At 45.7% G+C, this 14019-nt stretch overlaps 1 long non-coding RNA gene across 1 annotated transcript in view; it reads right to left on the reverse strand.

Moving 5' to 3' along the window:
* Positions 1-3416: 3416 nt before the first annotated feature.
* Positions 3417-14019, reverse strand: part of LOC129060220 (uncharacterized) — a 28642-nt gene continuing 18039 nt past the window's right edge. Inside the window, exons 2-3 of the long non-coding RNA XR_010140486.1 lie at positions 10231-10422; positions 3417-4174 (exon numbers count right to left, since the gene is read on the reverse strand). This is a non-coding gene — a long non-coding RNA (uncharacterized LOC129060220). The remainder of the gene's footprint in view (positions 4175-10230; positions 10423-14019) is intronic.

Consider the following 14019-nt stretch of genomic DNA (forward strand, 5'->3'; position numbering starts at 1 on the left):
GGCAGCGCCCGCGAGCCGGCCCGAATCCCCGGGGCAGCGCCCGGCGCCGTCCCGCCCCAGCCGGCCGCAGGACCCGCCTTCCATAGGGCCCCGGGGCTGTCAGTCCGCCCCCAAAAGGCGCGCGGGCTGTCGATCCGCCTGTCCGGATTGGTGGCCGCGCGCCGTCCATGCAAATGAGGCCCCGCCCCCATCTTTGCTACTCCTCCTCCCCACGCCAGCCCACGTGTCTGGCCCTTGCCCTTTGTGGGGGCCATAGAGAAGGGATGGTGGAAACTGACACCCCCTCACATCTCTTACCTCCCGAGAAATTAATGCCTAAGCAAGCTAGTTGACTTCCCATCTGTATCGTCTCTCTGAAGGCACTGCCCCTCCTATCTGTCCACCCGGCCTACCTAGAGGCTGGAGAGGGGCAGGCCAGGCTGTTTGTTAGGTCAGCTGGCCAGGTTAGCCCTGGGAAGCAACTCCATTAAGTCTAAGATGCCCAGTCGGGACTGGGGAAATCCCACCTCGAGAACCGATTTAGCAGGTATCACCTCCCTCTGGACACCCAGTGACTGTAAAGACCATACTTTCTCTTGGCTTGCTACCTTTCAAGCAGGAGATCCCAGGAGATTAAAACAGGAAGAGGCCTTACCGCTGAGTTCAGCCGGGTGGGGTGGCTTACGCCTGTAATCCCAGCACTTTGGAAGGCCGAGGTGGGCGGACCAAGAGGTCAAGAGATCGAGACCATCCTAGCCAACGTGGTGAAACCTCGTCTCTACTAAAAACACAAAAATTAGCTGGGCTTGGTGGCGCGTGCCGTCCCAGCTACTCGGGAGGCTGAGGCAGGAGAATCGCTTGAACCTGGGAGGTAGAGGTTGTAGTGAGTCGAGATCACGCCACTACACTCCAGCCTGGTGACAGAGCAAGACTCCATCTCAAAACAAAAACAAAAACAAAATGGCTGAGTTCTTCCGCCAACTCCAAAGGGTAGACTGCCAACCAGATGGCTACCTCTGAGTTACTCCCATAGAGATGCAGGAGCTGCACCTGGGCCTTCGGGAATCTCTAATCAACTCTCCCATTTTTAAGGAAACAGAAACCTGATGTCCCATAGCTAGTTACGCGTGGGACCTAATAGTTACCTATGGAAACCTAATATCCCATAGCCACATTAGAACTCAGGTCTCCTGGCTCCAAATCTGCTCTCTTTGCACTATACTGCATTCAAATATTTATGAAGAGCCTCGTCTACAAATCGCCATGCTGCCTTCAAGAGATGATGTCTGGGGGCCGGGCGCGGTGGCTCACGCCTGTAATCCCAGCACTTTGGGAGGCCGAGGTGGGCGGATCACCTGAGGTCAGGAGCTCGAGACCAGCCTGACCAACATGGAGAAACCCCGTCTCTACTAAAAATAATTTTAAAAAATTAGCCGGGCATGGTGGCGCATGCCTGTAATCCCAGCTACTCAGGAGGCTGAGGCAGGAGACTCGCTTGAACAGACGTTGTAGTGAGCCGAGATTACACCATTGCACTCCAGCCTGGGTAACAAGAGCAAGACTCCATCCTAAAAAAAAAAAAAAAAGAGTGATAATGTCTGCAGAAAAGACAAATAAAGCCAAGACTGAAACCGCCTCGAGGGCAGGGGTTCTGTCTCAGTCATTTGTCTATCCTCAGTGCCTAGAAGCTTCCCTGTTTACCAGTTGCCAGGGAGAGTCACTGAAACAACGTATTTGTTCATTAACGCAGAAAGACAAAGTTGATCAAAATTCCTCTGCATACTAATACCAATTGATTAAGCATCTACTACGCTTAATAATAGCACATATTAGGCAGGGCACAGTGGTTCACACCTGTAATCCTAGCACTTTGGGAGACAGAGGTGGGCGGATCACCTGAGGTCAGGAGTTCGAGACCAGCCTGACCAACATGGAGAAACCCCATCTCTACTAAAAATACGAAATTAGCCAGGCATGGTGGCACATGCCTGTAATCCCAGCTACTCGGGAGGCTGAGGCAGAAGAATCGCTTGAACCCGGCAGGCGGAGGTTGCAGTGAGCCGAGATGGCACCATTGCACTCCAGCCTGGGCAACAAGAGCAAAACTCCATCTCAAAAAAATAAAATAAAATAAAACAAAACAAAATAAAATAAAATAAAATAAAAATAACAGCACATATTAAGCTCTATGCTATCAGGGTATATATGACCCAACCCTCAAGAGCTTCACTAGGAGACAGTGACACACACATAACATGTCAGTTCTCCTCTTCATGTTACAGGCGTTGTGACAGATGCCTGCATAGGGCACAGTGGAAGGCGCCAAGGAAAGAGGAATCAGCTCTTCCTACGAGAGGCAGGGAAGGCTTCATTGAAGAGGTCACCTGACAGTAGAGCTGAATCTTAGAAGATGAAGTAGGTGTTTGCCAGACAGAGGGGTGTGGACAAGGAGGAAAGGGACTCCCAGGCAGGAGGGGACAGCGTGAGCAAAAAGCATGCAGACCTGGAAAAGCCTAATAATTGAGGGAACAGTGAGGAGCAGTGTGGGCAAATCTGCAGAGGGCTGTGTGGACGTGTCACATGTCTGGGACCAGGCTCTTCCAGGAGGAAGACAGAAAGGCAGGGGAGGCTGCCAGGCTGTGTTGTAATACACCGCAGCAACAACAACAGGCCCTGTAGATACAGCTACACGGTTCTTTTTTTTTCTAGGCCAGAGTCTGTGGAGAACAGTCAGTTCCACAGTTCCGATGGCAGCCTTGCTAGCCCCACCCACTCTCCCAGAAAACCACTCTGATCACTGCACTTGCCTTCCTTGGCATTTGGAAACACGTGTGCTTGCATTTTCCCTAAACATTGCTGCCCTTCAGAATTCAAAGATGGCATGGGCTATGGCTGCAGATACCTGGATGTGGGATGAGCAGCCCTTTCCTAAGGCACAGTATGGTTCTTTGCAGGGTCTGTACCTAAGACCAGCTCAATGGGTGTGTGACCTGTGTAGTACACAGGGCCGTGTACTCAGAAGAGCCCTGTGCTGGGTCTAATGCTCTGCTGCCACCGTCTTGAAATTCTTAGTACTTTCTCAACAAAGGGCCCTGCACTCTCATTTTTCACTGGGCCCTGCAAATTATGTGGCCAGTCCTGCCTGTCACTGGTAGTGACCCTGGGCATGCTTGTGGAACTGCTCAAACCACATCTCATTTTAAAAGCACTTGGCATTCACTAGACTCATTCACATGCATTTTATCATTTGATTCTCTTTTTCTGTCTTCCTTTTTCTTATAGAGACAAGGGCTCACTCTATTGCCCAGGCTGGTCTGGAACCCCTGGGCTCAAGAGACCCTCCCACCTTGGCCTCCTAAACTGTCAAGATTACAGGTGTGAGCCACCTTGCCCGGACTTATCATTTGATTCTCACAATGGGGTAGGCCGGTGTTACTCTTTATTTTCATTTATTACTTGAGAAAATTTAAGTTTGGCAACTTTCTCCAGGTGGCACAGCTAGGAAGTAGCAGAGCTTGTACTTGAACTCAGCCCAGGCAAGTCCTATTCTACCTACTACCGAGCTACCTTCATCTTGGTTTCAGAATCCTTTTAAAGGCAGCTTTGTACATTAAGGTTTTTGAGAGTCAGAATATGCCGGGCGTGGTAGTTCATGCCTATAATCCCAGCACTTTGGGAGGCCGAGGTGGGCGGATCACCTAAGGTTGGGAGTTTGAGACCAGCCTGGCCAACATGGTGAAACCCCGTCTCTACTAAAAATACAAAAATTAGCTGGGCGTGCGCCTATAGTCCCAACTACTCAGGAGGCTGAGGCATGAGAATTACCTGAACCCAGGTGGTGGAAGTTGCAGTGGGCCAAGATTGCGCCACTGCACTCCAGCCTGGGTGACAGAGTGAGATTCTGTCTCAAAAAAAAAAAAAAAAAAAAGAGTCAGAATACACAGTAGAGTGGATATCTGTCATTTCACGGCTGCCTATCACCTTTTGAATAGTTTTTCTTCAGTTTTGAACAATTCTCAGACATTATATGTTCAAATACAGTTTCTGTCCTTTTTCTTCTTTCTTTCTGGGGCTCCAATTGAAACACATTCAACCTTCTTACTTCATCCCTTTCTTCTGTATTTTCTGTCTTTATCCTTCTATGCTTTGTCCTAATAAGTTTCTTCTATTTTCAGCTCACTCAGTCTCTTTTCAGCTATAAAAAAAAAAAAAAAAAGAAAAAGAAAAATCTCGTCTTAAATCCAGCCATTGACTTAAACCCAACCATTGAGCTCCATTTGGTTATTCTATTCTTTTTCTTTTTTCTTTCTTTCTTTTTTTTTTTTTTTTTTTTGAGATGGAGCCTGGCTCTGTTGCCCAGGCTGGAGTGCAGTGGCACGATCTCAGCTCACTGCAAACTCTGCCTGCCGGGTTCACACCATTCTCCTGCTTCAGCCTCCTAAGTAGCTGAGACTACAGGTGCCCGCCACCATGCCCGGCTAATTTTTTTGTATTTTTAGTAGAGACGGGGTTTCACCATGTTAGCCAGGATGGTCTCGATCTCCTGACCTCCTGATCCGCCTGCCTCGGCCTCCCAGAGTGCTGGGATTACAGGCGTTAGCCACTGCGCCCAGCCAGTTATTCTATTCTTTAAGTCTAGAATTTCTATTTGGTTCCCTCCCTCCCTTCTTTCTTTCTTTTTTTCTTTTCTTTTCTTTTCTTTCTTTTTTTGAGACAGAGTCTCGCTCTGTCGCCCAGGCTGGAGTGCAGTGGCACAATCTCGGCTCACTGCAAGCTCCGCTTCCCAGGTTCAAGAAATTCCCCTGCCTCAGCCTCCCGAGTAGCTGGGATTACAAAGCACATGCCACCACGCCCAGCTAATTTTTATATCTTTAGTAGGGACAGGGTTTCACCATGTTGGCCAGGCTGGTCTTGAACTGACTTCAGGTGATCCGCCCGCCTCGGCCTCCCAAAGTGCTGGGATTACAGGTGTGAGCCACTGTGCCTGGCCTCTATTTGGTTCTTTTTCAAATCTGCTATGCCACTTCATGTATCTCCCAGTGCCCTGCTATAATTTTCAGGCTTGTCTTTTCCATCCTTAAACATAGTATTGTTGTTTTATGCTCTATAACTGATCATTCTAATCTGGAGTTCCTGTGAATCTGCTTCTATTGTCAGATACTGTTTTTGCTTTTTACTTAAAAAAAAAAAAAATAGACACAGAGTCTCTCTGTGTTGCCCAGGCTGGTCTCGAACTCCAGGGCTCAAAGGATCCTACTGTCTTGGCCTCCCAGAGTGCTGGGATTACAGGCGTGAGCCACTGCACCCAACCAGTTTCTATTTTTGTTTTCATTTTCAAGACAGAGTCTCACTCTGTCACATAGGCTGGAGTGCAGTGGTATGATCATGGCTCACTGCAGCCTTGACCAACTAGGCTCAAGCGATTTTCCCACTTCAGCCCCCCAAGTAACTGGGACTACAGGTGTGTGCCAACATGTCTAGTTAATTTTTTTTATTTGTAGAGACAGGTCTCACTATTTGCAGAGACCAGGCTGGTCTCGAACTCCTGGCTTCAAGTGATCCTCTTGCCTCGGCCTTCCAAAGTGCTGGGAGTATAAGTGTGAGCCACCACTCCCTGCCCCATTATCAGTTTTTACTGATTCATTCTCATGTCACCACATACCTGCTTATGTTTTGGACATAGTATTTTTTAAAATCATTTTAAGTAACAATAATAATATCTTCCTCTGGGAAATATTTCCATTTGCTTCTACCAGGCATCTAGGGGCACCAGCAGTCTGGGATCATCTTAACTCAATTTCAGGGCTCCGGATTTTCTGAGTCATCTGATGACTCAAAGCTGGACTACAGTCTATGGAAGGGTTTTTGTTTTGTTTTCTTTTGTGTGTGTGTGTTTTTTTACGGTTCCCCTTTACTCAATTGTGCAGTTCTTTGGGGTCCCAGTCTAAGATTGGGAGTTTTCTTAGTTATGTATTGCTTCATAGCAAACTACTCCAAAATTTAGTGGCTTAAAACAGATGTCCAGCCAACTTTTTTAAGGACCAGATAGTATATAGTTTAGACTTGCAAGCAATATAGTCTTTGTCACAACTACTCAACTCTGTCATTATAGCACAAAGCAGCCGTAGATAATAAATAAACAAATGGCATATCTGTGTCCCAACAGAACTTTACTTACAAAAACAGGCAGCCGTCTTCAACCTGATAAAGGGCATCTATGAGAAACCTACAGCCAATATCATACTTAACGGTGCGAGAATGGATGCTTTCCCCAGGAAATAAGACAAGGATAAGAGAATAATGTCCATTTCAACCACTTCTATTTATTTTTGTTTTGTTTTTTCAAGACAGAGTCTCGCTCTGTCACCCAGGCTGGAGTACAGTGGCTTGATCTCAGCTCACTGCAACCTCCGCCTCCTGGGTTCACACCATTCTCCTGCCTCAGCCTCCCAAGGAGCTAGAATTACAGGTGCACGCCACAACGCCTGACTAATCTTTTGTATTTTTTAGTAGATAATGGGTTTCACCATGTTGGCCAGGCTGGTCTCAAACTCCTGACCTCAAGTGATCCACCTGCCTTGGCCTCCCGAAGTGCTGGGATTACAGGTGTAAGCCACCACACACAGCCATTCCAACCACTTCTATTTAACATTATACTGGAGGTTCTATCCAGGGCAATTAGGCAAGAAATACAAATTAAAGGAATCCAACTAGAAAGGAAGACATAAAACTGTCTCTTCACAGACACACAATCTTGTATATGGAAAATCTTAAGGAATCTACTAAAAAACTATTAGAACTAACAAACAAATTCAGCAAGGTTGCAGGATACAAGATAAATAACAAAAATCAATTGTATTTCTACATACTTGAAATGAGCAATCCAAAGATGAAATTAAGAAAACAATTTCATTTATGATAGCATCAAAAAGAATAAAACACATTTTATTGGAATACATTTAATGAAAGAAGTGTAAACTTAGAAAACAACAAACATTGTTGAAAGAAATTAAAGATGGTCTTTAGGCCGGGCGTGGTGGCTCACATCTGTAATCCCAGCACTTTGGGAGGCTGAGGTGGGTGGATCATGAGGTCAGGAGATCGAGATCATCCTGGCTAACATGGTGAAACCCCGTCTCTACTAAAAATACAAAAAATTAGCCAGGCATGGTGGCAGGCGCCTGTAGTCCCAGCTACTAGGGAGGCTGAGGCAGGAGAATGGAGTGAACCCAGGAGGCAGAGCTTGCAGTGAACTGAGATTGCGCCACTGCACTCCAGCCTGGGTGACAGTGTGAGACTCTGTCTCAAAAAAAAAAAAAGACAGTCTTTAGTGGAATGTATGCAGAGGTTTTTTAAAAAACAAATTAAAGAACATCTAAATAATTGGAAAAACTGGCCAGGCATGGTGGCTCCTGCCTGTAATCCCAGCACTTTGGGAGGCAGGTGGGAGGAGTGCTTGAGTCCAGGAGTTCAAGACCAACCTGGACAACATGGCAAGACACTGGCTCTACAAAAAATTAGCCCAGCATGGTGGCATGCACCTGTAGTCCCAGCTACTCGGGAGGCTGAGGTAGGAGGATCACTTGAGACCAGATGTTGGAGGCTGCAGTAAACTGAGATCATGCCACTGTACTCCAGCCTGGGCAACACAGCCAGACTGTCTCAAAAAAAAAAAAAAAAAAATTGGAAAAACATCCTATGTTTATGGATTGTAAGACTTAACATTGTTAAAAATGCCAATTTTTCCCAAATTGATCTTTTGATATAATGCAATCCCCATCAGAATCTGAGATGACTATTTTATAGAAATTGACAAGCTGATTTTAAAATTCATATGGAATTGCATTAGACCAAGAATAGCCAAAACAATGTTTAAGAAGAAAAACAAAGTAGGAGGGTTCATATTTCCTGATTTCAAAACTTACTGCAAAGCAGCAATAATCAATGCAGTGTGGTACTGGAAAATGATAGACTTATAGAGAAATGGAATAGAATTGAAAGTCCAGAAATAATCTCACTCATCTGTGGTCAACTGATTTTTGACAAGGGTGCCAAGCATTGGTGAGAATATGGAGAAACTGGAATTTTCATGCATTGCTGGTGGGAATGTAAAATGTTATGGCCTCTGTGGAAAACAGTTTGGCAAGCCTAAAATTTTCAATATAAAATTACCATATATTCCAGTAATTCCACTCGTATTTATCCAAAAGAATTAAAAGCAGGAACTCAAACAGATACTTGGATACCAATGTATATATCAGCATTATTCATGATAGCCAAAAGATGGGCCCAATTCAAATGTCTAACAATTAATGAATGGATAACAAAATGTGAACACACAATGGAACACTATTTGGCCATAAAAAAGAATGAAGTAAGGCCGGGAGCAGTGGCTTACGCCTGTAATCCCAGCACTTTGGGAGGCCAAGGCAGACAGATCACCTGAGGTTGGGAGTTCAAGACCAGTCTGACCAACATGAAGAAACTCCATCTCTACTAAAAATACAAAATTAGCTGGGCATGGTGGCCCATGCCTGTAATCCCAGCTACTCAGGAGGCTGAGGCAGGAGAATCGCTTGAACCCGGGAGGCGGAGGTTGCAGAGAGCCGAGATGGCACCATTGCACTCCAGCCTGGGCAACGAGAGTGAAACTCTGTCTCAGAAAAAAAAAAAAAAAAAGAATGAAGTACTAATAGATGCTACAACATGTATGAACCTTGAAAACATAATAAATGAAAGTAGTCGGTCACAAAATATCTCATATTATATGATTACATTCATATGGAATGTCCAGAACAGGGAAGAAAGGAAACAATACATAGATTTCTTAAGGCTGGGGGTGTAGGAGAGGGGAGGATGGGAAGGTGATAGGTAAAGGAGACAGAATTTCTTTTTAAGAAATTATTATAAAGTTGACCATGGTAATGGTTGCATATGTGAATATACTAAAAACCATTGTGCTGTACACTTTAAGTGGGTGAACTGTATAGTATGTGAATTATATCTCAATAAAGCTGTTAATAAAAATAAAAGAACAAATAACCAGCCATGGGTCATAGTTTGCTTACTCCTGGCTTTAACAACTGTTATATTTACTCACTGTTATTTGTCCGTTCTCACATTGCTATAAAATACTTGAGACTGGGTAATTTATAAAGAAAAGAGGTGGCCGGGTGCATTGGCTCACACCTGTAATCCCAGCACTTTGGGAGGCCACGGTGAGTGAATCACCTGATGTCAGGAGTTCAAGACCAGCCTGACCAGCATGGTGAAACACTGTCTCTATTAAAAATACAAAATTAGCCAGGCATGGTGCTGCATGCCTGTAATCCCAGCTACTTGGGAGGCTGAGGCAGGTGAATCGCTTGACCCTGGGAGGTGGAGGTTGCAGGGAGTGGAGGTCGCACCATTGCACTCCAGCCTGGGCAACAAGAGTGAAACTCCATCTCAAAAAAATAAATAAATAAAAATAAGGCCAGGCGCGGTGGCTCACGCCTGTATTCCCAACACTTTGAGAGACCTAGGTGGCAGATCACCTGAGGTCAGAAGTTCGAGACCAGCCTGGCCAATATGGTGAAACCCTGTCTCTACTAAAAATGCAAAACTTAGCCGGGCTTGGTGGCAGGAACCCGTAATCCCAGCTGCTCGGGTGGCTGAGGCAGGAGAATCGCTTGAACCTGGGAGGCAGAGGTTGCAATGAGCCAAGATTGCGCCATTGCATTCCAGCCTGAGAAACAGAGTAAGACTCCATCTCAAAAAGTAATAATAAATAAATAAATGAAAAATAAAAGAGGTTTAATTGGCTTGTGGCTCTGCAGGCTGTACAGGAAGCATAGTGATTTCTGCTTCTGCTTCCAATCATGGCAGAAGGCAAAAGGGGATCGAGGCCTCTCACATGGCAGGAGCAAGAGAGAGAGGGAGCGGGGAGGTGCAAGACATTTTTAAACAACCAGATCTCACGAGAAGTCACTCACTATCACAAGAACAGCACCAAGCGGATAGTGCCTAAACCATGCATGAGAAATCCACCCCTATGATCCGATCACCTCCCACTAGGCCCCACCTGTGACACTGGGGATTACAATTCGACATGAGATTTGGTGGGGACACAAATCCAAACCACATCATTTGCTCATGATTCTGCAATTTGAACAGAATTCGGCAGGGACAGCTGGTCTCTAGTTTATGTGGCAAGAGTTGGGGTAGCTTGAACAGGGCTGAATGATCCACTTCCAAACTGGCCTTACTCACACGGAAGGCAAGTAAGACCCTAGCTGTGATGTTGGCGAGGGTCTTCAGCTCTTCTCCACATGGGCTTTCCATGAAGCTAGGTTGGGTTTCTCACAGCGTGTTGGTCTCAAGGTGATTGGACTTCTGAACATGGTGTCTGGCTTCCTCCACAGGGCAAATATGGAAATTGTCAGGCCTTCTTAAGGTTTACACCTGTAACTGACACAGCATCACGTCTACCACATTCTCTTAGTTAAAACACGATACAGCCCAGTCCAGGTTCAAGGGGAGGGAACTAACAATGGTGTGAATATTTAGATACACGGTTCTCTAAGGACCACCAAGGTTACTCTCTATCACAGTCCATCTTCTGTCTCCTAATGATTCACTTGCTCTTACATGTACAATACACTCACTGCCCCTTAATTCCCCCCAAAGTCTCACCCCATTAATGTACTAGTATTGAGCTTGACATCCATACTTTCCTCATCTAAATCAAGGCCAAGTACGAATGAGGCTTCCATTTCAATTGACGCTGCTCTCAATCTGAAGATCTTTGAACTTAAGAGACAAGTTATCCACTCCCCACACACAATGGTGAGGCAGGGAAGGGAAAATTATAATTGACACTTACTAAAAAGGAGGAAATAGCCAGGCACGGTGGCTCACGCCTGTTATCTTATCACTTTGGGAGGCCGATGCGGGCGGATCACCTGAGGTCAGGAGCTCAAGACCAGCCTGGCCAACATGGCGAAACCCTATCTCTACTAAAAATACAAAAATTAGCCAGGTGTGGTGGTGCATGCCTGTAATCTCAGCTACTCGGGAGGCTGAGGCAGGAGAATCGATTGAACCCAGGAGGCAGAGACTGTAGTGAGCTGAAATTGCGCCACTGCACTCCAGTCTGGGCGACAGAGTAAGACTCTGTCCAAAAAAAATTAACAAATGCAACTACCCTGAAGAACAGGGACCTAACTAAGGAATTGTGTCCAGCTGGATTTCAGAATTGCTACGGACCTGTGGCTGCTATGTGCCTGCCACTTCTTCCTTTTTATTTTTTTTTTCTGAGACAGAGTCTCGCTCCGTCGTCCAGGCTGGAGTGCAGTGGCGCAATCTCGGCTCACTGCAATCTTTGCCTCCTGGGTTCAAGCGATTCTCCTGCCTCAGCCTCCCAAGTAGCTGGGACTACAAGCATGTGCCACCACACTTGGCTAATTTTTGTATGAAGCTGCCTTCTTAAGGCTTAAGCCAGAAGTGGCACAACCTCACTACCACTATATTCTATGAATTAAAGCAGGTCACAGAGAAGCCCAGAATCAAGGGATACACAGGATATGAATACCCATAGCCATGGCTCAGTCTATCACAAGACTGATTTGTCAGAGTATCCACCTTGGTAGGCCCCGAACTCCAAATTCATACCCTTAATCCCAAGAAGCTTTCAAAGGTATGGCTCAGCCTCTCCAATGGCTCCTTCTGATTGGCAAATGCACTTGGGCAAAAGCAGGCCCACGTGCTGGGCTCACCTCTCTGGTAGAGTTGCCACATTTAATAAATAAAAAAGGCTAGGCGCGGTGGCTCACGCCTGCAATCCCAGCACTTTGGGAGGCTGAGGTGGGCGGATGACCTGAGGTCAGGAGTTCGAGACCAGCCTGACCAATATGGCGAAACCCTGTCTCTACTAAAAATACGAAAAATTAGCCGGGCATGGTGGTGCACGCCTGTAATCCCAGCTACTCTGGAGGCTGAGGCAGGAGAATCACTTGAACCCAGGAGGCGGAGGCTGCAGTGAGCCAAGATCAAGCCACTGCACTCCAGCCTGGGCAACAGACCAAGGCTCCATCTAAAAAATAAAGTAAAAAATAAATAAATAAATAAATTTAAAAATAGGATGTCCAGTTAAATTTTAATTTCAGATAAGCAACAAATATTTTTTTTAGTATAAGTATATCCCAAATATTGCAGGAACATAATTTGCATATGAAAAAAGTATTTGGTGTTTATCTGAAATTCAAATTTAACTGGGACACACACTGAAAAATTATCCATTATCTGAAATTCAGATAAGAATTTAACTGGGAGTGCTGTGTTTTTGTTTGTTTGTTTTTGTTTGTTTGTTTTTTGAGACAGGGTCTCACTCTGTTGCAAGGCTGGAGTGCAGTGGTGCAATCTCAGCTCACTGCAGCCTCAACCTCCCATGCTCAAGCAATCCTCCCACCTCAGCCTCCTGAGTACCTGGGACTACAGATGTGCACCACGATGCCCTACTAATTTTGTTTATTTTTTGTAGAGACAGGGTCTCACTATGTTGCCCAGGCTGGTCTCGAACTCCTGGGCTCAAGCACACCTCCCACCTCAGCCTCCCACAGTGTTGGGATTACAGGTGTGAGCCACCACACCTGGCCAGGAATGCCATATTTTTTTTTTTTTAGGCGGAGTCTCACTCTGTCACCCAGGCTGGAGTGCAATGGCATGATCTTGGCTCACTGCAACCTCTGCCTCCCAGGCTCAAGCGATTCTCATACCTCAGCCTCCCAAGTAGCTGGGATTACAAGTGTGCGCCACCACACCCAGCTAATTTGTGTATTTTTAGTAGAGATGGGGTTTCACCTTGTTGGCCTGGCTGGTCTGGAACTCCTGATCTCAAGTGATCCGCCCATCCTGGCCTCCTAAAGTGCTGGGATTACAGGCGTGAGCCACCACGCCCGGCCGGAATGTTGTATTTTTATCTGGCAACCCTAACCTCTCTGGAATCGTATATTTTCCTCTGTCTTGGTCCAATAATTCCTATCTCATTAGGTTTTTGACACATTTAAGATTTAAATTGTAATTCCTGAATGATTAAATAATCTCTACAACAAACCCCTGTGACATGAGTTTACCTATGTAATAAACCTTCACATGTACCGAAACCTACAATAAAGGTTAAAAAAAAAAAAAAAAAGATAGTCTTTTGACAAATGGTGCTAGAACAACTGGATAATGGCATGCAAAATATAAACTTTGATTTTTTTTTTTTTTTGAGATGGAGTCTTGCTCTGTCCCCCAGGCTGGAGTGCAGTGGCACGATCTCGGCTCACTGCAACCTCTACCTCCTGAATTCATGCCATTCTCCTGCCTCAGCTTCCCGAGTAGCTGGGACTACAGGTGCCCGCCACCACGCCCGGCTAATTTTTTGTATTTTTACTAGAGACGGGGTTTCACCATGTTAGCCAGGATGGTCTCGATCTCCTGACCTCGTGATCCACCCGCCTCGGCCTTCCAAAGTGCTAGGATTACAGGCGTGAGCCACCGCGCCCAGCCATATAAACTTTGATTTGCATCTCACACCATATAGAAAAATTAACTAAAAATGGATCGTGACCTACATGCAAAACCAAAAGCTCTAACATTATTAGAACACATAGAAAATCTCTGTGACTTTGTGTTAAACAAAGATTTGATATGAAACTAAAGGAATAATACATTAAAAAATTGTATTTTATCAAAAAAAAGATTTTTTCAAAGTTGAATTCAGGCTGGGTGCCGTGACTTATGCCTGTAATTTCAGCACTTTGGGAGGCCAAGGCGGGCAGATCACCTGAGGTCAGGAGTTCAAGACCAGCCTGGCCAACATGGCGAAACCCTGTCTCTATCAAAAATACAAAAATTAGCTGGGTGTGATGGCAGGCACCTGTAATCCCAGCTACTTGGGAGGCTGAGGCAGGAGAATTGCTTGAGACTGGGAGGCGGAGGTTGCAATGGGCCGAGATCATGCCACTGCACTCCAGCCTGGGCAATAAGAGCAAGACTCCATCTCAAAAAAAAAAA

Source organism: Pongo abelii, chromosome 5, assembly GCF_028885655.2.
Source record: "Pongo abelii isolate AG06213 chromosome 5, NHGRI_mPonAbe1-v2.0_pri, whole genome shotgun sequence".
In the NCBI taxonomy this organism is placed as follows: Eukaryota; Metazoa; Chordata; class Mammalia; order Primates; family Hominidae; genus Pongo; species Pongo abelii.